Source organism: Pinus tabuliformis, chromosome 5_2, assembly GCF_031772625.1.
Source record: "Pinus tabuliformis cultivar Carrire ecotype Pingquan chromosome 5_2, CPIR1, whole genome shotgun sequence".
Lineage (NCBI taxonomy): Eukaryota > Viridiplantae > Streptophyta > Pinopsida > Pinales > Pinaceae > Pinus > Pinus tabuliformis.
In genome coordinates this window covers 946,075,249-946,099,588 of record NC_142306.1, presented here as the reverse complement: position 1 = coordinate 946,099,588, position 24,340 = coordinate 946,075,249, and positions in this window count along the sequence as shown.

Below are 24,340 nucleotides of genomic sequence, written 5' to 3'. Positions count from 1 at the left end.
TCCTTCTTGAGATATCCTTGATCCTTTTATGACAACCTTGTGTATACCTTTGGAGGAGGATTGTTGAGGCCTGGGCAGGACAGATCCAGAGGATGGTTTCGTTTGGAGCCGACGAACAACTCAGGTTTTATTTCTTCCGTACTTTCTTTATTTTACATCAATAAAGAGGTGTCATCTTGTTCCTAATGTTTATGTTCTTAATGCATTAATCTATGTTAGGATTTTCTTATGAAATTTTATGTTAATGCTTATTTGCTTACATGCTTATATGACCTAACACTATATCATGAACATGCTTTATATTACTGTTGTTTTATATGCTTTGCTTGAATGAGTTGCAGGTTCTAAAGCATTGGAATAAGAAGAGGGTTTGGACCCTACAAGAACGACCTCAAAAGTTGGACCTCCGGGTAATATCTCTTCTTCCTGCTTCAGTAGTTTAAGTATTAGGACTGCCTTTTTGCATGTCTCTTTATGTTGTAAGCCCTCCGCTTTGTTGGGGTTCTCAACCCAAGACCCTAGGGTGACTTTACCCATAACAGATTGATCCTATGATGGTTGCACACTTGATGGGACACTCATGATGGTTTGATAATAGAATCTTTTTTGTTTATGATGCTACTATAGGTTGTCATGCATATCTACATGTGATGGTGGTGGTTGATGACACATTAGTTGAGTTTTCAACTAGGTCTTCATTAGGTATTCATGTCTATGCTTAGAAGGATGACTTGTTGTGGTTATGTGATGGCTTGATGATGTTTCTAAAGAGTATTGAAGGTATGTTAAGTGATGTTTCAACTATGGAGATTATCATTGGAGAGTGGAGGACTTGTTGGAGGACAGGTGAGGATAGTTTTAGATAGAGGAGGAATAACCTATTATAGAGTTTTATGAACCCAACATTTCGGACTACCAAGTGAGTCCATCATCAGGGGATGCATCAATAAATATTCTTTCCAACCTTGTTTTTTGGCCTTCTAGGTCAATTTGGCAATGACACTTGGGAGACATGTTTGATCCATTTGTAGATATGTCAGAGGATGTGTCATAGGTTTTGAGGCTTATACAAGGACCGTAGACGATTATTCAATAGGTGGTAGAGGTTGAGAGTTGAGTGTTTATTTTTTTTCCGTATGCTCTGCCCCAATCGCTCCCTTACAAGTTGATGATAGTGATTGAAAATTACCAATCGCATGGAGACAATCCTGTGAGAGTGACTACACCTTCCAGTTGATTTTAGATAGTGTCCAGTGTGTGACCAAAGCATTTCACGATATTTTCTCCACGTTTCTCACATTGTTTGGAAGTAAATTAGCTTGGAAAGTCCTAGCAGCTTCCAGAAAAAAAAGTGAAAAGGTCGTAAATGGTTTGAAATGGTACTCCCATGCTGTGAATTAATTTAGTGCACAAGTTGTGGTCTTAGTGGATTGATTTGATCCAATTTTTGCACTCTTTATTCTAGGCCCAAGTTAAATTTCACCCTACATGTTTTATATTCTTTACTTTGGATCAAGGATAATTTTAAGGGTGAATGTTCGCCCTTTGTTGAAATTAAGGGGTTTTAAATTTTTAGTGGGCGAATATTTTGTATCATAGTACATTTTTACAAATCACCTCAAATAGCCCACCTTATTTTAAGGGAGAAGGTAAAAAAGGTAAATTTAGCCCTTGAAATTAGGAGTTACAACCTTCCATTCACCCATTTTCAAGAATAGGTTTTATTTAAGTGAATCCATTCACCCATTTTCAAGAATAGGTTTTATTTAATTGAATCCTATGGGCCAAATACCATATTTATAAAAGAGGTATGGTAAATTAATAAAAATATAAATAAATGAGAGGTATGGTAAATGAATAAAACATTTTTTATATTTACTCCATAAGTCATGTGGTGTAAACAAATAAAAATATAAGTAAAGTGGAGGTAACGTAAATAAATAAAACGTCTTTTTATACTTACTCAAAAGGTATGGTAAATAAATAAAAATATAAATAAACTAGACGTATGGTAAATAAATAAAACCTCTTTTTATATTTAGTCCATAACCCTCGTTCTATTTATGAAGGCTCAAGAAAGAGGTTTTATTTAAGTGAATCCTATGGCCCAAATACCATATTTGTAACAGAGGTATGGTAAATTAATAAAAATATAAATAAACTAGAGGTATGGTAAACAAATAAAACATTTTTTTTATATTTACTCCATAATTCACCTTATATTTACGAACACTCAAGAAATGGGTTATATTTAGGTGAAACCTATGGGAAAAATACTATGGGACAAATACAATGGACTAGATTGCTATTAATACCATGCAAAAAAACATTATTAACCCTAATATTAGAATTATTAAAAATAAAAATGGCACATGGTATTGACCCATGGTATTCACCAAAATGGCACATGGTATTGACCCATGGTATTCACCTGGAATGGGGCCTATTTAAATGGGGGGATTAAACCAGGATAGATCCATTTTTACTCTTCTCTAAGAGTTCACAATGATAAGATTCACTAGGACTTTACAAAGTTTTATTATTTAGTGAAAGACTCGCCAAGATCTTACAAGATTTTATAATTGAGTGAAATATTCACCATGCCTGGTGAGAGATTCGCCAAAAAATTATATATACATATTATATTATTGATAAAATCGCCTTCCATTTTTCCTCTATACCATGGAGATTCGCCCATTTATTATATTTATAAATTTAGGGGGGGTTCTTAAAATTTTCCCTGCTTTGGATCTTAGTGGTTGTTGATGGTGAGTAGGATTGTTATGTGTGTAAGTAGGATTGTTATGTGTGTAAGAAAAGGTTGCATATAGTGAGTATGTTCCAGACCTATTTGAGAGTGTAGATGATTTAGTCTATGAGTGTTAATTGCTACATACTGAGTATATCTGAATCATGTCGCGGAATAGATTAGAATTTAAGTTGTTGGACTAGAGATTGGTTGGAGAGTTTTGTATGTTGTTGGATGGTGTTTTTGTTGGTGACACTCACACTTGTTCTTGCAGGAGTTGTTGATGCATTTTGTGCATATCCATAGTGTCTCATGATGTTATTTGTATTATGCAACATTATATTTTTTGAGGGTCTAAATGTATTCAATTTTTATGTGGCCACAGTTTTGCTAGATCAAAGAGCATATGTTTTGTGGGGTTTTTATTTTGATTTGATGATGAGATATTGTTTCTAAGAGCATGTATGCAGAGTTGGATTCTTGTTAAGCAGAGCATCTTGGATCCAACTTGAAAATATATGAAAGGAGGTCTGCATAATGGTAGAGGAGAAGTGACTTCATGGGAGAGTGATGAAAAGTTGACTAAACTAAGAGGGTGGGGGGGTTGGGTGAATCAATTTAGTACATTCATGGATATTCATTTGAATTTCTTTAAACTCATTAATTGAACCATTAAATGAGTAGATTGGCATGTAATGACCAACAGATTTAATATGCAAACAACAAGTAATAAGTAAACCAAAAACATCACATCAACACATAATAGCTACACATATGGACACCATATATAAGTGGAAACCCATAAAGGGAGAAAACCATGAATTTTTTTATTGTTTTGATGCAAAGGCAAGCTCCTACTCTCTTATTATATCTTATTTTTTGTAGGCTCCAACCTATAGGAGGCTACTACCTCAATTTTTATAAGGACTACAATATGGAAGAAACCTCCAACTCCCATATGTTTTTTGCAGGCTACAACCCACAGGAGGCTCCTACCTCAACCATCTCCAACTAGATATTTATCAAGCCAAATCTTGAAAGGAGACTAAAATCCCCTAATGAAAACAAGAAAGAACAATGTGTTGGTTTACTTGGCCATAAATTTTGCATATATCCATCTTCATTTTTGCCTCCTCTTCCCTTCAAATTTGCTTCACATAAGCTTCATATGTGTCGGGTAACTATTGCATAACACCTCAATCATCTCTCACACATTCTCCAAATCTCTAACCTCTGCGTGCCTTCCAAAATCACATATTTGATAGAGATAGTTTGTTGGTTGTTTGTATCCCACATAGGAATATGAAGTGAACAAGCTTGAATCTTTGACTTCAACTAATTTGTTTCCAAACTCTTCATATTTTTAATATTAGAACAAAAAAATAAATGCTCCACCCAACATTATTTTTCATCCTCATGTAATGATTAAATTCATCAATATAATGCCATCATCATGTAACATTATAGGAATAACATATGTATATATGATTGAACATTCATTTCTCACGATCAATAACAACATTTGACATTAATGCATCACAATAATATCTACAACATCTTTGACTTTGTCTTGGACTTGCATCCCAACATCTTTGTGTTTTTGTCTCAACAACCTTTCCTTTGTTGTCATGGAGTCTTGCCTTGCATTTTCTATCATGGAGTTTCACCTTGCCTTTGTTGTCATGGAGTCTTTCCTTTTCCTTGCATCACAACATCTCACTCATCAACATCATTAGCTTATAAAAATCCCAAGCTCAACATTCTAATTCACATAGTTGTTCCTTTATCATGCAACATCTACATCTTGCTTGTTGCAACATTATTCACACTTTAGTTCCGTTTCCATCACTTTCATCTCTTATTGCTCCTGTTGTTATCACATCTTTGTTGCTACTCTTTTACTGCTTCTTTTCCTTGTTGCTCCTCTTGTACATTTGGTTCTTCTTTTCCTTGCTTCTACTCTTTTTGCAACAATGAAAATAATGCCATCAAAGAGGAGCAGTGATATCAAACCTTGAATGAAAGGAATAGTTTCTCAATCCAATGATAGCTATATGGTCTAATCGGAGTTGGGCAAGGATCGTTGATCATGGTGGCCTTCAATAAATGGTATTTCGTAGATCCGTATGAGAACATAATCTTCTAAGATAATCAATAGAATCAAGTATCCTAGCCAATAAGTGTTGGCATATTGTGTATATTGTCGAGTCTCCATGCTAATGGGAGTCAACAAACTATGTAAAAGACAATTTTTTGACATAATAGAAATTTAGAGCAGAGAAACAACAAGAAGGGTGGTTTTTCTCCCATAAGGGTTTCCACTAGAATCTTGTGTCTCATGTGTGATTGATGTGATATATATGTTTATTGTTTTGTAGATGCTTATGGTTTTTAGTTATGTTTATGTGATGCACATGTTATGATCTTTATTAGTTGTTGGTTAACATATGTGTGATTCAACAATTGAACTTTAAATTAGTAAAACTTGTATATAGATCACACTATTGATTCAACCCCCCACCACGCTCTCAGTAGTTCTCAAAGGTTTCCAACAATTGGTATTAGAATGGGGCTCTTGGTTGCAACTTGATCATTGGAGAGTAGATATGGGGTTTGTTGGTGCAAATTTTGAATTTTTTTCAGAATGGGAAAGAACAAGAGGAAATAATTTTAGAAAAGGATTGGCATTCAAAACAAGGACACTCGGCCACAAGAGTCTCATCTTCCCAGTGCAAGAAGTTTAGCAAATAATGTGAAAAAACTAGAAGATCAAGAACCAAAGTTATTGCAGCAAAAAGAATCCAAAGGTATAACTTTTAATTATTTTCTTTTGAGTTACAATTTTAAGGATTCAAATTTTGATCATGCTACATTTCCTAGTGATGATGAGGATAATGTTAAGGTTCTTAGAGCTGAAATTACTAGATTAACAGTTTCATGCAAGGATCAAGAAAAAATACTACAGATCTGTGATGCTAAGGAGGCCAAGCTCAAGGAAGAGATTGTCAACTTTCAGATAAGTTCGCAGAAGCAAAAAAAGTTGACAAAGGTATGAGGAAGCAATACCAATGATCCAAGATATTTTACTTACTGATGCATCAAAATTACATATAACAGAGCTAATTAACCATGGAACTTAAAAGCACGTAAAAAATGCGGAAATAACCAAAAGAACATGAAAACCATGACATAGTGGTTTGATTACAGAGTTCATCCAATTTAGACTATGTCTCTAGGCCTTGCTCAATAGTGGGGAGGCATTCATTCATTAAGTGGCATAAAAAGAGATAAAAGTACAAGCAACATTCTTTTCAATACTTATACCTCCAAGCTAGAATATGGAAAAAGAATGGAGAGCCCAGCTTCAGAAACAAACAATACCACTGAACTCTTGGCGAAAAATCGTGCAAAAACACCTATCCAAATACCCAATTTTGATAATCGGGCCTTCTATAACTTCTCAGAACCTCCCTGCAGCTCAAGGTGAGGTCCTGCTCTACTTCTAGGGTTAGGGTCTATTGCACATTCAATTTTGAGTTAATCAGGTCATTCTCTCCCCTTCTCTAACACAAAAGGGTCCTTTACTTGAGCATGGCGGCAAATCCTTAACTCCCGGGCAGTTCTGAATAATAAACCAAGTTAAGAAGGCAAGATTGTCTTTATGACCAAGGATCTCAGGCCTATAAGATATATGGTAACCACCCTTACAAATATGGTCAAACCCCTTTCAAATATGGCATGGAACTCCTTAACTGCGCATTGTAACCAACAGCTTTTTACTATCATCATTTCCCACATCGGCGTTCCCAATCGGTGGATAGACCAACCCATGGATCAAACACCTTGCGATAACCATGGACCTGACGGGACTATTAATCATAATATATAAAATCTGACATCTGGGAACCCCATCACAATTGCAATCAGCGCTTAAACCATCGGTGTATTAACCAACCTTGCATTTTGTGATACACAAACCAGTCAGGATTATAAATTACAATGTATAAGATATCACATCCAGCAATCCTATTGCAAAATCCCAATCGGCATATACAGCCAAGGCTTCTTTGTAAACACCATCCCTTTTGCGATTGTGACATGCGATATATCACATCAAAACTAAACTTTGTCGAGGTCGATTCATAATCACTTTTCCACCTCCAATGTGCGATATGCGATATTGCAATAGAAAATTGGCAATGTTAGGGGATGATTCCTTAGGCTGCTTCTTCCTCTGGCACATATATGCAATATGCGGGACCCAATGGAAACCTACCACTTGGCACTTCCCCCATTCACTGAGACCTTTGCCATGTCATCTCTTCCCGCCCTCTAGACAAGTCAAACTTGAAATTTGACTTGCTCTAACTTCTTCATCTAAACTCAGATTTGAGTGTCATTTGCACCATTGGAATTAGGATGATGAGCACTTCGATCTGATCCTAAGTTTATCCAAATTCATCCACTTTGAATTTTGAGCCCTTTACCATGCCAGTATTACCTTTTGAAGATCCACCTAGATCAATCCTCCCCACTAAGATATTTTGGACTGCCAAAAGCATTTTCAGTCAATTGGTAAGTGAGGAAATTGCCCCATCACTTTTTCTTTCTCCATCCATCGATATTTACTTAGATGCATTCCTTTCAAGCCAACACGAATGTACTCCACATCTCCCCATCATGAAGTTCTGGTTTTCCGATCGAGAATGATATCTTCGGGCAACTCATCTAGATACTTTGGTGCAAAATCATCCACTGTAGGAATCTGTGCAACCTCTTTGGTATCCATAATCAATGGAGGTTCATAAAGCTTCAAGTTTTCAAAATTTACTACTCAGTACATTTTCATATAAGAAGGCAAGTCAAGATGAAAATCATTGTCTCCAATCTTTGTCAATATGATGAAGGGACCATATTGAATGGGTCTCAGTTTCTTCCTTTCTCCCTTCATTCTTTCCTTGTTGATGTGGAGCCATACCTTGTCCCCAACTTGAAACTAATGGTCAACTCAATGCTTATCATGTCGAGCTTTATACCGAGCCTGACTTTTCTCCAACTTCTCATGTATTTCTTGATGAATCACCTGTATCCACTGAATAAAATTTCGATGCTTTGTCCCTATCATCACGTCCATTTCCATCCTCCTCTTTCCCAAAGGCCATGTCCAAGGGATCTCTTGGTAGATAGCCAAAACAGGTCTCAAATGGTGAGCTCTGCGTGGATGAAAGTCTTGTTCGATTGTATGCATGTTGCAGATAAGGAAGTTGTTCATCCCACAACTTGGGATGTTTTCCACAATAGCCTCGCAACAAGTGTACCATGGTGTGGTTGACAACCTATGTTTTCTCATCGGTCTATGGATGAAATGGTGTACTTCTTTTCAGCTTAGTGTCCATCATTCTCCGTAAGTTGGTAAAAAACTCTCGAAGAAAGCGAGAGTCTCAATCTGACACAATAGATGCGGGCAACCCAAAATGGACCCAAACATGCTAAAAGGAAATATAGGCATTCTACTCAGCAGTGACCTGATTTTTACAAGGCATTAAAATACACATTTTACTAAAATGATCCACAATGACATACAAATAATTATGACCTATCCTAGACATAGGAAAACCTCCTACAAAATCCATGGACACACTTTCCCACGGTCGACTTGGAATAGGAAATGGTGTGTAGAACCCAAGTTTTCATTAGAGGGCTTTGAAATAGAACACAACAAACAACTCTTTACAAAGTGAGTCGCAATGTTTTTCATATGATTCCAAAAAAAAAAGCTCTGTAAATGACATAAGGTATTTTCAATTCCAAAATGACCATACACCAAAGAGGTATGAGCCTCTTGTATTACATAAACCCTTTCATCAATGGGTATGCACAATTTTCCAAGGTAGTACAATAGATTTCCCTACAAGTAATAATTGTCACCTACGATCCATGAGTTAGCTTTTCATAAATCTCTTTAAAATCATCATCGTTAGCATATTGTTCAACATAACTTTCTAACAATAAAGAAACATTTTGCAAAACTACAGATGTAGAAATAGGAGCGCAAGAAAGAATATCTGCTAATTTGTTGTTGGTGCCCTTCTTGTATTTTATTACCAAATGAAACTGTTGGAGGAATCCCATCCATCTGAAATGATGGGATTGCTAAAGCTTTTTCTATGACCAAAGGTACTGTAAGGGTTAACGATCCGTGTGATGGTCTCCTTGCCGATTAGGTAGTGTTTCCACTTCTTCACACTCTGAACCAAGGTGTACAAGTCCCTGTCATACGTGGGATAATTCACAATAGCCTGGGAGAAAGTATTTGAATGGTAACATAGAGGCTTTCTTTTCTGCATCAATGCAGCGCCCATCGCATATCTTCTGGCATTTGTTTCAATCTCAAAAGCCTGTTGAAGGTCTAGTAAGGCTAGCACTGGTGTTTTGTTGATCTTCTCTTTCAGTGTGTCAAAAGATCTATGTTGCTTTCCTCCCCACTAAAAGGCCTTCTTCACACTGGTCAATGTGTGCAAGGGGCCTATGATAATAGAGAAGTTCGCAATGAACCTTCTCCAATATTGTACCGCACCCAAAAAACTTTGGACCTCTGTAACATTTGTGGGCTCGGCCATTTCATAATCGCATCTACTTTAGAGGGATCTATCCTTAATTTCCCATTACCGGCTATGTGGCCTAAATAAACAAGAGAGATCTTCCCAAACTCACACTTTGACATTTTTACATACAATTTTTCTCATTTTCGAACATCAATCACTTTCTTCACATGACAAACATCTTCATCCCATGTCCTACTATACAAAATAATATCGTCCAGATATACAAGCACAAAATAATCAAGAAAAGGCATGAATAGATCATTCATTACCCTCATAAACGTGGCTGGAGAATTTCATAGTCTGAATGGCATCACCATCCATTTGAACAACCCCTATTTGGTTTTGAACATAGTCTTCCAAATGCCCTGCTCTGCAATTCTAACCTAGTGATGTCCACTATGAAAATCCATCTTTGTAAAATAAACAACATTTTTCAACTGATATAATCATTCATCAATGCGAGGGAGAGGATATCGATTCTTCACTGTAATCTTTTTTAGTGCCCTATAGTCTACACACATTCTCCATGTGCTGTCTTTATTTGGCACCAACATGATTGGTGAGAAACAAGGAGAATAACTTGGTCTGATGGCTCCCTGATTTAACAGTTCATGCACCTATTTCTTGATCTCCTCCATCTCGATAGAAGCCATCCTGTACATGCAAAAATTTGGTAAACGAGCATCCTATTTTAAATGATTCTCACGTTGGATTTCCCATTTTGGGGCAATCCTCTCGGTTCCTAAAACAATCCATCATAATTAGAAATAATTTCAAACAATTATTTCTTATGATTGGGATCACAACCTTTGAAAGCATCAGCCTTCTCGGCCTCTTTCTCTCTCACTGCCATGAGCATGCACCCCTTACTGGAATTAACCATTCATTTAATCTGTCCTGCATTGACAAGGCTAGCACTAACTTTCGTATGATGAGCTCTGACTATATATTCTACCCCATCCTTTGTGAGGTGGTATTTTTTTCATGTCGAAAGAACACTGCCTTTTTGTCAAATAAATACGAGATTTTGAAGATGATTCCATAGTTGTCCAAAGGCACAACATCTAACTCTACCTCATCAACTAATTTAGAAACAATAACAAATCTATCTCTACATTGTTGTTGGTTACTTGGGGCCTGACCCATGTTTAGCAGTGAGTTTAGCTAGGCAAATCCCAGTACTACTGGCCCTTTCGGCAATAGTCTGTGGAGCGCGGACTGAGGTCTCACCCGAGGTAGTATGGTAGGGTGCTGGAAGCAGGTTTCGGCACCCTAGGGATGTCTTGATGGGGGAGATTGGTGCCCAATCTAGCCTTCATGCTCACTGGATTATGCGTACTCAAGAGATTTTGGGGTTCTATAGAACCACCTTCACGCAGCTTCTGTCATAGTGCGATCACTATTAATCACCCATTTCTTCCTTAATTAGGTTTTGGTTCATTAATTACTAAGAAGATTCTCAATTATAAGCATACATATAAGTGCGCGCAGATAAATAAACAGGTACCATCAATAATTAAAATTCAATTACAGATCCATAAACCAAATGCACAGTATGTCAAACCAACTGATCTTTATTAATAGTGTCTTCAAAGTTTGATCCAATATAGACTTGAGTATTTCTTGTGGACTCAGCTGCAGGGGTCCGTGCACTTAGTTGCGGACTCTACTAGGCCTCTGTACACTCAACTGCAGAGCCTCTACCCTACTACTACACCCAATACCTTCAGATCTACTTCTATTCTCTACTCAGATCTCTACATCTCACTAATACATCTTCAAAATATTCCATACTTAAGACTGACTTTTACACTTAGATCCTCGCTCTATTTATACAATCCCATGGTCCGCGGACCCTGGGTAGGCTGACCTCCCTAGCATCAGAAGATATTCTAGCAACAAATGGACAAACAAACCTATCTTTCTCTAGACATATGTGATTTATAAGTAATTACTACAAAGGTGTTAAGATCCTACCTTAGATCCAATGCTTGTTCGTAATAGTCATCCTTCGATCGTTTGAAAGAGTTACCCTCCAATCGTTCGAAAGAGATATCTTTAAAGGCCTGCAATCACAAACAAGCAAATATCATAAATCATGTCTATTATGGTGATCAAGGAATCCATAAAATAAACCATGAATTAACAACTTGTTGAGAAAAACAAATTTATTTGTATTAACTTTGAAGTAGAAGAACCTTACAACCTTTTCAGCCTTGATGTTGAACAAGCTCTTCCTGGGGTCCGAAACAGGAATTTCCTTTACTTTGACAAGCCTTGCACTCTTCCCAATGAGATCTTAGAGGTATAAGACTAAGTTCCAGCAGCATTTCACCTCAAAAAATACCAAGCTTCTAACCTCCCAAGTAACCAGTCCAATGCTTCATTTTATAGTGCAGAGGAGGAGGTTACTAGTCCATCTATGAAGGGATAGAATCCTCCTTCAAAGGGATAAGCTCCTCACATCAAGGGGTTAGCTCCTTAAGGTATGGGATACATGAACCATAAAAGATAAAACTTGCCACCTCAAGATTCCTTCCAGAAGCTTCTAGAAATGACTAAAAGTGAGTTTTTCAGAGTATACCCGCACCTTTTTAACTTTTACAGCGGTCTGCACCTTTAACACAGAGACAGTGTAGTCAGGTGCACAGGAGACATGACCATTAGGTGCAGGACCACAAGTAAGACAAAGAGAAAGTGCATAACCAGAGTTTTAAAGACTTTTGAGGGATTTTCTCTTATTTTCAAGGCTTGATATGAGGAACTGATTCTTTAGACTTGCAGAGGAGGAAAGTATTAGTTGTAATGAACTCACACAGATGGCAGAATGTCAAAATGACAATTTTTAGTGCAAAAGATTGCCCCTTAAAGTGCGAAGTCTGTAATAGATGAATATAGAGTCTATCATTTATGAAGAGTGAAGTAATTTATCATTTCAAGAATCATATTGTGGACACCCCAGTCGGAACCTGTAAAAACATTCAATGCAAAATATATATATGTAGACATATCATCGCTGAGGTAGGCATTCCCATACTCAGATCAAAACTGACTAAACTGTTCTGATATAGGAATGATTTTGTAATACATCAAGAGTATAGACATATGTAGACCCAGTATGGACACGACCATTTGTTTATGAATAGTCCACTGTATAATCATAGAAAATTTTAGGGGCGAATGTTCGCCATTTGGCGAAATTAAGGGGTTTTAAATTTTTCGTGGGCGAATATTTTGTATCATAGTACATTTTTACAAGTCACCTCAAATAGCCCACCTTATTTTAAGGGAGAGGGTAAAATAGGTAAATTTAGCCCTTGAAATTAGGAGTTACAACCTTCCATTCACCCATTTTCAAGAGTAGGTTTTATTTAAGTGAATCCATTCGCCCATTTTCAAGAATAGGTTTTATTTAAGTGAATCGTATGGGCCAAAGGTCAAAATACCATATTTATAAAAGAGGTAGGGTAAACTAATAAAAATATAAATAAATGAGAGGTATGGTAAATAAATAAAACATTCTTTATATTTACTCCATAAGTCACCTTATATACATGCAAGGGTGTAAACAAATAAAAATATAAGTAAAGTGGAGGTATGGTAAATAAATAAAACGTCTTTTTATACTTACTCAAAAGGTATGGTAAATAAATAAAAATATAAATAAACTAGACGCATGGTAAATAAATAAAACCTCTTTTTATATTTAGTACATAACCCTCGTTCTATTTATGAAGGCTCAAGAAATAGGTTTTATTTAACTGAATCCTATGGGCCAAATACCATATTTGTAAAAGAGGTATGGTAAATTAATAAAAATATAAATAAACGAGAGGTATGGTAAACAAATAAAACATTTTTTTATATTTACTCCATAAGTCACCTTATATTTGTGAACACTCAAAAAATGCGTTATATTTAGGTGAAACCTATGGGCAAAATACTATGGGACAAATACTATGGACTAGATTGTTATTAATACCATGCAAAAAAACATTATTAATCCTAATATTAGTATTAATAAAAATAAAAATGGCACATGGTATTGACCCGTGGTATTCACCAAAATGGCACATGGTATTGACCCATGGTATCCACCTGGAATGTAGCCTATTTAAATGGGGGAATTAAACCAGCATAGATCCATCTTTACTCTGGATCTACTAACCCTCGAGAGGTATCAAATATCGTGATATGAAAACTAGCATAGAGTGAAAAATATTTGATCTGATCAAGAGTAAAAATGGATGTTGTAATTTAATGTATGTTAAACATTTTAGCTTGGTTAAAATAAAAAATAAAATAAAAATCAACTATTAATTTTATTAATTTTTATAAATTACTAATAATAATTTTTAAGCTCCAGGCTTATGATAACCCATGGTATTGACCCATGGTAATACCATGGTATTCATGTGAGCATAGACTGTTTAAAGGGGAAATTCTATCATCTTAGATCCATCTTAATTCTGGGTCTACCAAGTGCTCAGAGGGATAAATAGATTTCATCCCCCTAAGAGTGGTAGATGTGGAGTTAAGATGGATATAGGTTGGTTTTTATGATAATGAAGATATTAAATAGACTTAGGAAATTATATTGTAAAAACATATTAAGGTGAATGGTTAAAGCATAGACATTGGACAAGTATATTTGTATACTTCTGTTTTAAACTGAAACAAATCCAGGGCTAAAAGGAATGGATTGATTGCACTAGTAATCCTTCTATAACTTTCCAACATATGCTGGAGTAAACAGATTTTAATTTGGGTAATTTTTCTAATTGCAAACAAGAACATACTTGTGTATTGGCAGGGTGGTTACAAGGTCCCTAGAAGTGATGAATTTGAATTTTTCTTGGTTTTATATATAGTATTAGGTTTTTTCTCATGCTTTCTGTGAATGGCACGAGTGAATTTTATCCTACATCCACTAGGTTATCGATATGTAATTTCGGTAATTTTGATTTCAAAAGATATTTTAAAGAAATGCAATGAATTCATTTGTGTATTCAATAAACACAAGATTTTATAATTGAGTAAAATATTCGCCATGCCTGGTGAGAGATTTGCCAAAAAATTATATATACATATCATATTATTGATAAAATCGCCTTCCATTTTTCCTATATACCATGGAGATTCGCCCATTTATTATACATGTAAATTTAGGGGGGGTTCTTAAAATTTTCCCTGTGTATAATGAATAACAAAATTCCTCGCAGACTGGATGGTAGAAACTAGATCCAGGGTCTTGATTTGTGCTTCCCGAACTAGTACTATTCTATCGATGTGAATTAATGTGTCGAAGTCGAACATGGTAGAAACCACTTGATTATCACTCAATGATGTGAACTGTTAACAAGTGTGAGAGAAACCACCAGTAATGTCAATGGCTCTCAAAGTACTCAGTACAATCCATGAAATTTGAATAAATGAGTTGAAGTTGAACATGTCAGAGAATCATTCGATCAAAGGTCAATGATGCAACCTATCGTCAAAGGCGAGAAAACTGCCATTAGGGCATGCAGTTTTCAATATACTGATGATTTCTAGATCAAATTCCTAGATAATGAGTTGAAGTTGATAGAAAGCGATCCGGCGTAGGCAAGCCAACAACACGAAATCATAGATCAAGTTTTGAAGAAATATATTGGCAAGCACTGACTCAGGGATGGTTAAAATGGATGACAAATATTTTGCAAATGAATGGTTTGTTTGAACTGTTCTCTTGAACACATAATGACAATGCAGATGGTTTGGTGACAATTGACCCAAAGCTAATACCTAGAAACCGGTTGAAGAATTTTAATATGGTTTGATTAACTGTTAGGCAAAGGATTTTCCCAACCCAGGTGAACAAAAGTGTCGTGTTCAAGAGTGGTTGACAGCTTTATTACAAAACAAAGTGTAACAAACAGGTTGATTTTTCTCTCTTTTCCCCCACCATTTCTGGAAAGTACCTCCTTATTTTTGACAAGCTTGAGGAGGATATCATTCACTTGTTTATAAGCTCATCCTTTGGATGAGTCCAACTTAGTTTAAAATTCGAACCCTAAGAAGGAGTGGTTCGTTCCTGCTTAAAATTAAACAGGTCCCTTACTGTTAAATCTTAACGAGTCCAGTATAGGAAAACCTCAGTGTTTTTCAATTTTAGGGAGTCAGAAGAAAACCTTAAGAAAACTCCATGGGGGTACTTTTTTGTAAATTAATCCCTCAGGTCTGGAAAAGGATAAAATAATACAGGAGGGATGACATTTCCAATAATTTAACGAGCTAAAAAGACAAGCGCTCGACAATATTTTCATATTTAACAAGTCTGAAAAGGGTTTAAAGAGGACTCTATTGACCGTAATTAGTCAATGTATACCTTTTTCGTAAATAGTCCATTTCAGTCCGTAAAAGGGGTAAACTTATACTGAAGGGACGATTATTCATTTATTTTAACAAGTTCGAACAATCAAGTGCTCGGCAATCTTTTCAATTTTCGATAGTCTAAAAAGAGCTTAAAGAGGACACCAATGTTTCGTTTTTTTGTAAATTTTTGAAAGAGTTCGAAAAAGTGATAAAAGTATGCTCTTTGTTGAAAAATGATCAATTTCCCTGAAAAATCCAATATTCTGCACAAAAACTCAAAACATTACACATACCTATTTAAGATAAATAAAAATGATTTAAAATTTTACCTTTTTAAAGTGAAAAATAAATAAATTTAAAATTCATTTATTCGAAAAAAACTTATAAAAAGGCTTTTCTAACTTCATTTTTACCATTTGAGTTGAGAGTGAGAAGTGAGAGCTTTTGGGTAAAAAAGTTCCTGTGAAGATTCTGGAAAATCCGTCTGTCGAAATTGAAAACCGTCAGCTCCAGGTAATCCACGTCCTCTTTAACTTTCATTTCATCCATTTACATTTTGTTTTTAGGCTTTAAATTTGATTTTTGAAGGAAAAATAGGTTTAGAAAATTTCTTGTGGGGGTCTGCAGGTGCAACACGTGGCCCCTGCGAACCCCGACTTTTTCTATAAAGGAAAAAGTTGTGGGTCTGCACCTATTGCTCACAACTCATGTGGACCTACGCATTGTTTGTAAGCAGTGGGTGCAGGCCCCGCACAATGAATTTTAAAACTCACTTTTCTCCAAATTTTCCCAAAAATTTTCGAACTAGCTTGTTCTAATATGTCTTTTTATGCATTGTAGTACATTCAAAATGCTTATTTGGCGAGAATGTGAGCACGAGGATGTGGATTCATATGCCCACATTGCAAGCATTGAGAGCATGTGGATTGTTAAATTTCTGGGGCATACAGGGCATGAGGGCCCAAGTAGACCTCTTGCAATGGTTGGTAGATAGATGGAACACACAAGATCAGTGCCTTGTGATTGGTGGCCACCGGCTTGAAATCGAGCTAGAGGACATGTACTTTTTGACTGGTTTGTCCAAGAGGGGTGAACAATTATCTCTTTTCGGGACTAGGGCAGGTGGTCAATCTGTCGCTAGTCTCCAATTGGATTTTTGCAATGATCAATCAAAGGATAAATGGATTGCTATTAAAACTATCAGCCATCCTGACCTTAAATTTATTGCAGGAGTGCAGCATTGCATGTGGCTACAAGATCCCAGATAAAAATGGTTGTAGACTGCTTTCGAGGCACCATATTCAACTAGTGCGAGGCTGTGTTGGCAAATGTGAAAAGCCAACTAACTAGAGCAAAGAATGGATGGTTGAAGAAATTTGGATATGGATTTATCGTAGTCAGCTTTGCTCTAGACAAGATCCCTATGTTAGTCCTGTAGCATATTCCTGTTGATGCTGGTCTTCCTCGAGAGCCTAGAATGGTTTGTTGGGTTGCTTTGATGGCCCGTCACCCTGAGGAGGGCACAAAGGTTATTCAATTTCTACCTAAATATTTTCGTCGGTTGAACAACCAAATTTTTGTGATTCAGGATTTTCCATATGCCGAGATGGATTATCGCGGCAACCTAGACATGATTCTTCCACCAGGAGAGCAATGGAATGATTCAGGTAAAAACCATTTTCAACACTTTCTAAGTTTTAATTTTTATTTATTTTAAATCATCCAACACTGACAATCAAAAGTTTAAATACAAATGTGGGTCTACGTTGACTAGCTTCTCTCCAACCTTACGAGAGGAGACAACCAGCTGCAGTAGCACTAGCCCCATAGCACCAATCAACAAAGATCCTGACTTACTTGGAGCATCATATAGAGTGCTTAACACTAGATATTCCAAAGACTGATATAGATGATATTCCACTTAGGTTACAGAGATATGTGATTGGTGTCCCAGGACCTTTTAGGAGGTTCCTATGTAGGGTGGCCCGAGTAGTGGTTTCTTATCATGATCATTGCCAGGGATAGGATGATCGATTTTGTAGACTCACAACATTTTTGTCTTTTTGTATTATCATTTTTGTCGATCATAAGGTGCTTTTCAACCTATGATCGAAGACTATGTATATTTTGAAACACACTTCTATGCTATGATATATCATTATTACCATCTATCTTGTGTAACATGTTATCGAATGTTATTAAATTTACTGTTTTGATTATTGCAAATGTCTATTTATCATACTAGAAGCAACTACATAGACACTAACTCATCAGAGGGTGAATAGATAGCCCAAGCTGCAGAAGAAATGTTCTATGTACTATGAAAAACACCATCAAGAAAACCAATGTATGTTTGAAGAGACGTCGACATCTGCAATATCAAGAGTAAAATCAAGATAAGCAGGAATAATGATAAGAACACTCTTTAAACTAGGCACACTTTTCTAATCTAAAACACACCAGCTGTAAAGAAACTAATATAACAAAAAATCTCCACACAGAGTTTAAGCATAATATCTCTTCAGATAAAGTCAATTTCTAGGTTTACCTAAAGAGACACCATCAAAATCTATCAATTCATAAGCCCCTTTTGCCAGCTTTCGCTTAACAATGTAAGGACCATGCCACATAGGTACAAATTTTTCAGCCCCTAGATTATCGTTCACTTGATCATATAGTAAAACTAGGTCTCCTTCTGAAAAATTATGAGGTGTAACATTTCTGTCATACTGAGCCTTTATTCGTTTCGCATGAGTCTCATTCGCTATTGCAGCAATACGTCGATTCTCATCTAGCTGAGTGTTGTAGGGAAAAGTATCCGACTTGGATGACCCTATCCCACTCTAAGGGTGATAGTTCCTTAGCAACAACTGTAAAACAAACTACTTAAAGTTTACTTCTTTATGAAAGCAAAAGAGAATGGAGAAATGCACTAACCGTTGCCTTGCGCTTAATGTCGAATCCAAACTCTTCTCTTTGGCCGCTTGCTCCTAGCTCCTTGTTCTTTTGCTTGCCCAGCTACAATGAGATCCTGCAAAATAACAAAGAAGGAAACTACAAGAGGCATGCAATCATAACTGGTTCATGGATTAGTGTAAACCAAACATGCAATCATCACAATATATTATTGAAGCAAGAGCACATAGAAGAACCTCAATAGCTTTTATTAATGAAGAAATAAAGGTTCTGAGAGTATTACAACCATTGAAGGCTCCAACCCAGCAACACCTCCCAGCAGGAAGAATTGCTCCTCTTCACCTCTCTCAAACAATCACCCAATAACTCAATAGTGAAACCAACAGCATATCATTACTTTGCACAAAATTCCAGCCTCAGAGCTCATAGGAGAGAGCTCAATATATAGATGAATTGAGAAAGGATGAGTCAGCTTGCAACTGATGTGTAGTTGCCTTGTGTCCTCTCTCTCTTCAGTTAATCTTTAGTTGATCTTCAGTTCTTGAGTCCACTTGGAGAACTTTGCTTCCACTTGGAGAAACAGAGCCTCTGACTCATCACAAGGCGAAATACCTGATCCAAGTGTCATTTTTGGAAGATTCCAAAGCAATGACTCATTGTGCCACTTGTCCCATCTCGCTCAGCGCAGGTGGCCTTTGTCCCACTTGCTTTGCAACGCAGGTACACCATGGAGCAACTGAGTTTCAGTGCAGAAACCTAGTGGAGCACCTGCTTTGATTTCAGGATTGCTTGTTTTTGAGTGTTTTCAGGTGGAGAACTGATCTGAGAGCTGTTGGTTTGCTGACCTTGTTCCTCTAGGGGTAGGAACATCATGTTTAGGGAACTTTGGATCCCTTGGATTATTGACAATTCATGCTTGTTGCTGTAAGGCACAAAATTGTCTATAACAGATGCCCCCTAAAGTATGAGGTCGTTTATCGGGTGAAATGCTTTATTGAGAGGATCCGAAGTTCATTCAATCTGCTGAGAAGTGTCCTGTAATAAGATACAATACAATACATTATTTTTCATACATTTTTCATGATCTAGCTGAGGCGGGCATTCCCATGCTCAGCTTTATAAATACATTTTGGTACATAGAACAGACGATCGTCTGATTGTAGACTGATAATTCTCTACTGAAATTATCATCCTTTGAGAAGGATGATCATCTGCTGTAATGATGTACATATCAAATGTCTTTATGTCCTGAATATATATCGCAGCCCAGATGGGTGAAACTAGATCCGGGGTCTTCAATCTCTTCCGATCTTCACTCGATGTACAAGTCGATCCATGTGAGAATTTCTTGAAGTCGAACATGGAAAGACATCGCTTGATTACCGGTCAATGATGTAAACCGTTAACAAGCGCGAGAGGAATCACCGATAAGGATGATGACCCTCAAGGTACGGCAGTACAATCCACATGGTGGGAATAAAGGACTTGGTGTCGACCACCATGTAAAATCTTCTGGTCGAAGGTCATTGATGTATACCTGTCGCCGGAAGTGAGAAACTTGCCATTGAGGCATGCAAGCTTCAAAGTACTGAAGGGGGTGTTCCTAGATCAACTCCTTGGATAATGAGCTGATGTCGACAAGGAGCGATCCGTCAAAGGAGGGCCTTAATGAATCCCACATCAGTGACACGGAACGGAGCTAGTGATTGTGATGAGGTGAAAACAAACTGTGATGTATGATTCAGGGTGGCGGTCATGAAGTGGATGAAGGATAATGTATGGCAGTGGGTGGAACACGGTTGACTCTTTACAGAACCACATCTCTTGAACATATAACGACACTAATGTGATGGATTGGTAGCATTACCCCAATTGTGGATGGTGTGGCGAGGACCATGGTTATGAGACCGGTGAATGAAACAACCCAACCCGATGTGATACGAAGGACAAAGTGTCATGTTCAAGAGTGACTTGCTACCATTAATGCTGTGAGGTTCTCCCAATTTTTCCCCAGTCATTGCTGACCAGTACCTCTTTATTTTTGTCAAGCTTGAGGAGGATAACATATGCTTGTTGTATAACCTGCCCTTCGGGCAAGCCCATCGCTATGTTTTAACGAGCCTAGCGATAGGGAAACTCGTTCTCGTCCAAAGACAAGTTTGTCGCTATTTAATCATTTTAACGAGTCTAACGACAAAGAAAACTCGGTCCTTTTCATTTTTAGAGAGTCTGAAAAGGTACGAAAAGTTAACTCCAAAATTCCTTTTTCGTCTTCTAATCCCTTAAGTCCGAAAAAGTATAAAACAATACAGAAGGGATGAATTTTCGATTTCTTTAACGAGCCGAACAAAAAAAGCGCTCGATATTTTTGTGTAATAATCCCTCAGGTCCAAAAAGATTAAAATCTAGAGGAGGGATAGCTCTTCCGGTCCTTTTGACGAGCTGGAAGGCCAAAACTCGGCAAACTTTTCATATTTTACGAGTCAGTGAAAAGAGCTCAAAGAAGACTCGTCTTTTGAGGAACGAGTGATGAACAGGGATAGCAGCAGATTCCAGGTACAGGTTGGAATTCTCCAATCACGGCAGTGTCACAAGGATGGCTAAGTGAAATCACTCTTCGCAGCTGTTCCTCAAAATGTGTAAACACACATATGGAGGTGAACGATTGGCCAAATGAATAGATGGAGGTGAGACTGCAAGAACACGACCAAAGGTTTTTAAAACGGCTTTCAAAGGTTACATTTCTCCAGGTTATTTACCGGTTCATTTTTTCTGGATGAGCTTGAACTATTAGGGAAAGATTGCTCACAATTTATGTTTATTTTTTAACGAGCATGAACTCTACACAAAAACTACTCGATTCATACCAGTCTTAATACAAGGAATGCTTTAGGTGAGGTAATCTTATTTAAGGAGTGATACCTCACTAATTACTCCAATTCGGCAGGTTTTAACTTTTGCCTTTCATCCTTTCTTTATGCAAGCTGGAAACGACTAATCCTACGAGTTTAACGGGTTAGACCTACGGGTTTAAAGGGAGGACCTAAAAATTTAAAAAATAAATAGTCGTCCCGTGCTTGCACTCCAAAAGGTTTGCATGCCCCCAGGTATAAAGTATAATTTCGAGATTCTGTCCTCTTACTTATTATCCGAAAAATGGTTTTGTTTGCTGCCGCAAACTAAACTCTCTTTTCGGCGATGTCTATCATTAGGTTGCTAAGGATGGTGACTACTTGTTGCTGCAATTTCCTCTCTTTCTTTGAAGACTGCCCCTACTCTCTTTCAAAACATATTGTTTTAATGGGTGAGGCTTGACATTCAAAGATGGTGCCTTCTTGCTGCCACAAATAGATCCCCTCCTTAGGAGAGCCTACTTTTTTAGACAAAGGGAGCGATTCTTCCGCTTCACATAACTTTGACAAAAGAATTTTATCCTAGAACAACCCTCTCTTCCTTTTTCGGACGGGGTATGGACTAGTCCATTCTTCTGCGGAAATTAACTTTATACCTAAGGTTTTCTCTGCCCGAGGCAGGCCAGGGTGCATGCCCCCTGGGTCCCAGTTCTTTTCTTCTCGAATTACTCGCATTCATCGGGAAGTAGAACCGGGGGCGGTGGCATTCCTTGAGTGAATAGACCATTAAGGGATGGTATTTGACTATTTGCGATGCGTGATCCTAGAAATGAAAGTTGGTCTACGAGCTTGACCATTCTTCCTTCATGCGGAAAACACATGACTCTAAAGAGCGAGGACACTATTGCCTCCATGCAATATATATAGTCTCGTCCAAGGAGTAAGTTATAAACCAAGGGTCCCTGGACGACCATGATGTTCATATGAACTGTCTTCCCTTTCAATGTAATTGGAACATTGGGGAGAATCCCTAACGGGTGACTGGTTCCTTTATCAAAACCTGATAGATTTCTCATCTCAGGTAAAAGCGCCGGGCAACCCAGTGCTTTCCAAGAAACAGAGGAAAGGATACTCATAGATGCCCCTTCATCAATGATAGTTCCAGCCATCACCATTCTATAGATTTGGACTATGATTCTGAATGGGATACTGGCTGGTAACCGGGGTCTGCCTAGTTGATTCCAATCAAAGGATACAACTAGGTTTCTTGGTGGTGGGACCGAATATACGGCCGGATACGACCCTGACGATGTTCCTTCCTGCGATAAAGGAATGGGCGCATTGCCCTGATGCTCATCAGAGTCTGTGTTGATGAAAAGGATATGGACGGTGTCATCTTTATCCTCTTTAGTGAGGGTGTCATTTGAAGATGGGTCTTCAATGACGGAGTCATTGGATGATGAAACCTCTGAAGGAAGAACCGGGTCAACTGTCGTTTCGACCTTTAGACTTTCGTCTGGTCTGGATTCAGTAGGTTCATTTTCAATGACCGACACTTCAGCTGACCACTCGAGCGGGTCAGCTGGATTTTCAACTATCGAGGGATTAGGTGCGAGTTTTTGGTATCCAGGAGGAAGTCGTAACGGTGAAACCGGACGATCTTCCAAAACTCTCTTTGCCTCATCTAAGAATGGACATCGGTGGATGGCGTGATCACCTTCACACAATATACAGGGTGATCTTGGTCTCCCTCTTCGTCCTTCACTCTCATTAGTTGACGGACTGCAATCAACATGACTACCAGAGGTTGATGCTACCGGATTGTGCAACCTTGGGGACCAGTCCCTTAGTATCCAGGGAATACAGGGACAATCACGATGGAAGTGGGCCCCTTTGCAAATGACACATGGCAATTTAGGCCCGGTTGGTGCAGTGTGTGGGTTTTTGTCAGCTGTCTTTTGCTTGCCCCCAGTCGCCTTCGCCATAGGCCCCTTCTGCTTCTTTTCTCTCTTCTTCTTTTCCTTCTTCTCCATGGGAGGCTGACTTTTGCCGGCTCTACCTTGTGAAGATGAAGGATCAGAGGAAGAATTGTAAGAAGTGGAAGGCTGGTGGGCAGCTCTAGACTGTTCTGACTGCTGATTCGACTGCTCAGGATTAGTGGCGATCTGGACTACATTAGTTGAAAAGAGCCATACAGGTAGGCCAATTGTCAAACCTGGAAGTGACAATGTTGCCATATGAGGCGCACCAACATCTCCCCAAGAGGAGAAGGGATTTGGACTTCCACCAAGGTTATTTCCTTGGTTGGTGGGCTCCATACTTTTCAACTGAAAGATCAACGTGGGAATAATAGGTGATTATGTTCCGCTTAAAATAAATTTTATTAACGACGATTTTAGACACAAACTTGCTTTTTCATGTTTTAAGAGTCGAGAAAAAGCTAAAGATGACTCTAGTCGCCTTCGATGTTTTAACGAGCCCGAAGTGACAAATGCTCGGATGGACTTTTTCAGTTATAGAGTTTGAAAAAGGCCAAAAGAAACTTCTCTGGAGATCTAGGCAGAGGGTGCGCCAAACTTTTCGCGAAACCACAGAATACGTTTTACGGTACGGGTGGTCGATCTTCGTGAATGCTGTGTTCACTGCATCGCGATCAGTAGGGCGACCGACACGGCTTCCTATGGATAAAGGATAATTGCCTATAGGGGTCTCCCAATATATACGCGACGGTACGTGGGAGCACACGTACGTATTAGTGCCACCAACTCTCAGGAGGAATCACCCACCTTCGTAGAGATCGACAGTCACTATGTTTAACGACGCCGGAACACATCTCTACCTAGACCTCTATGTGTTTGCGTTAT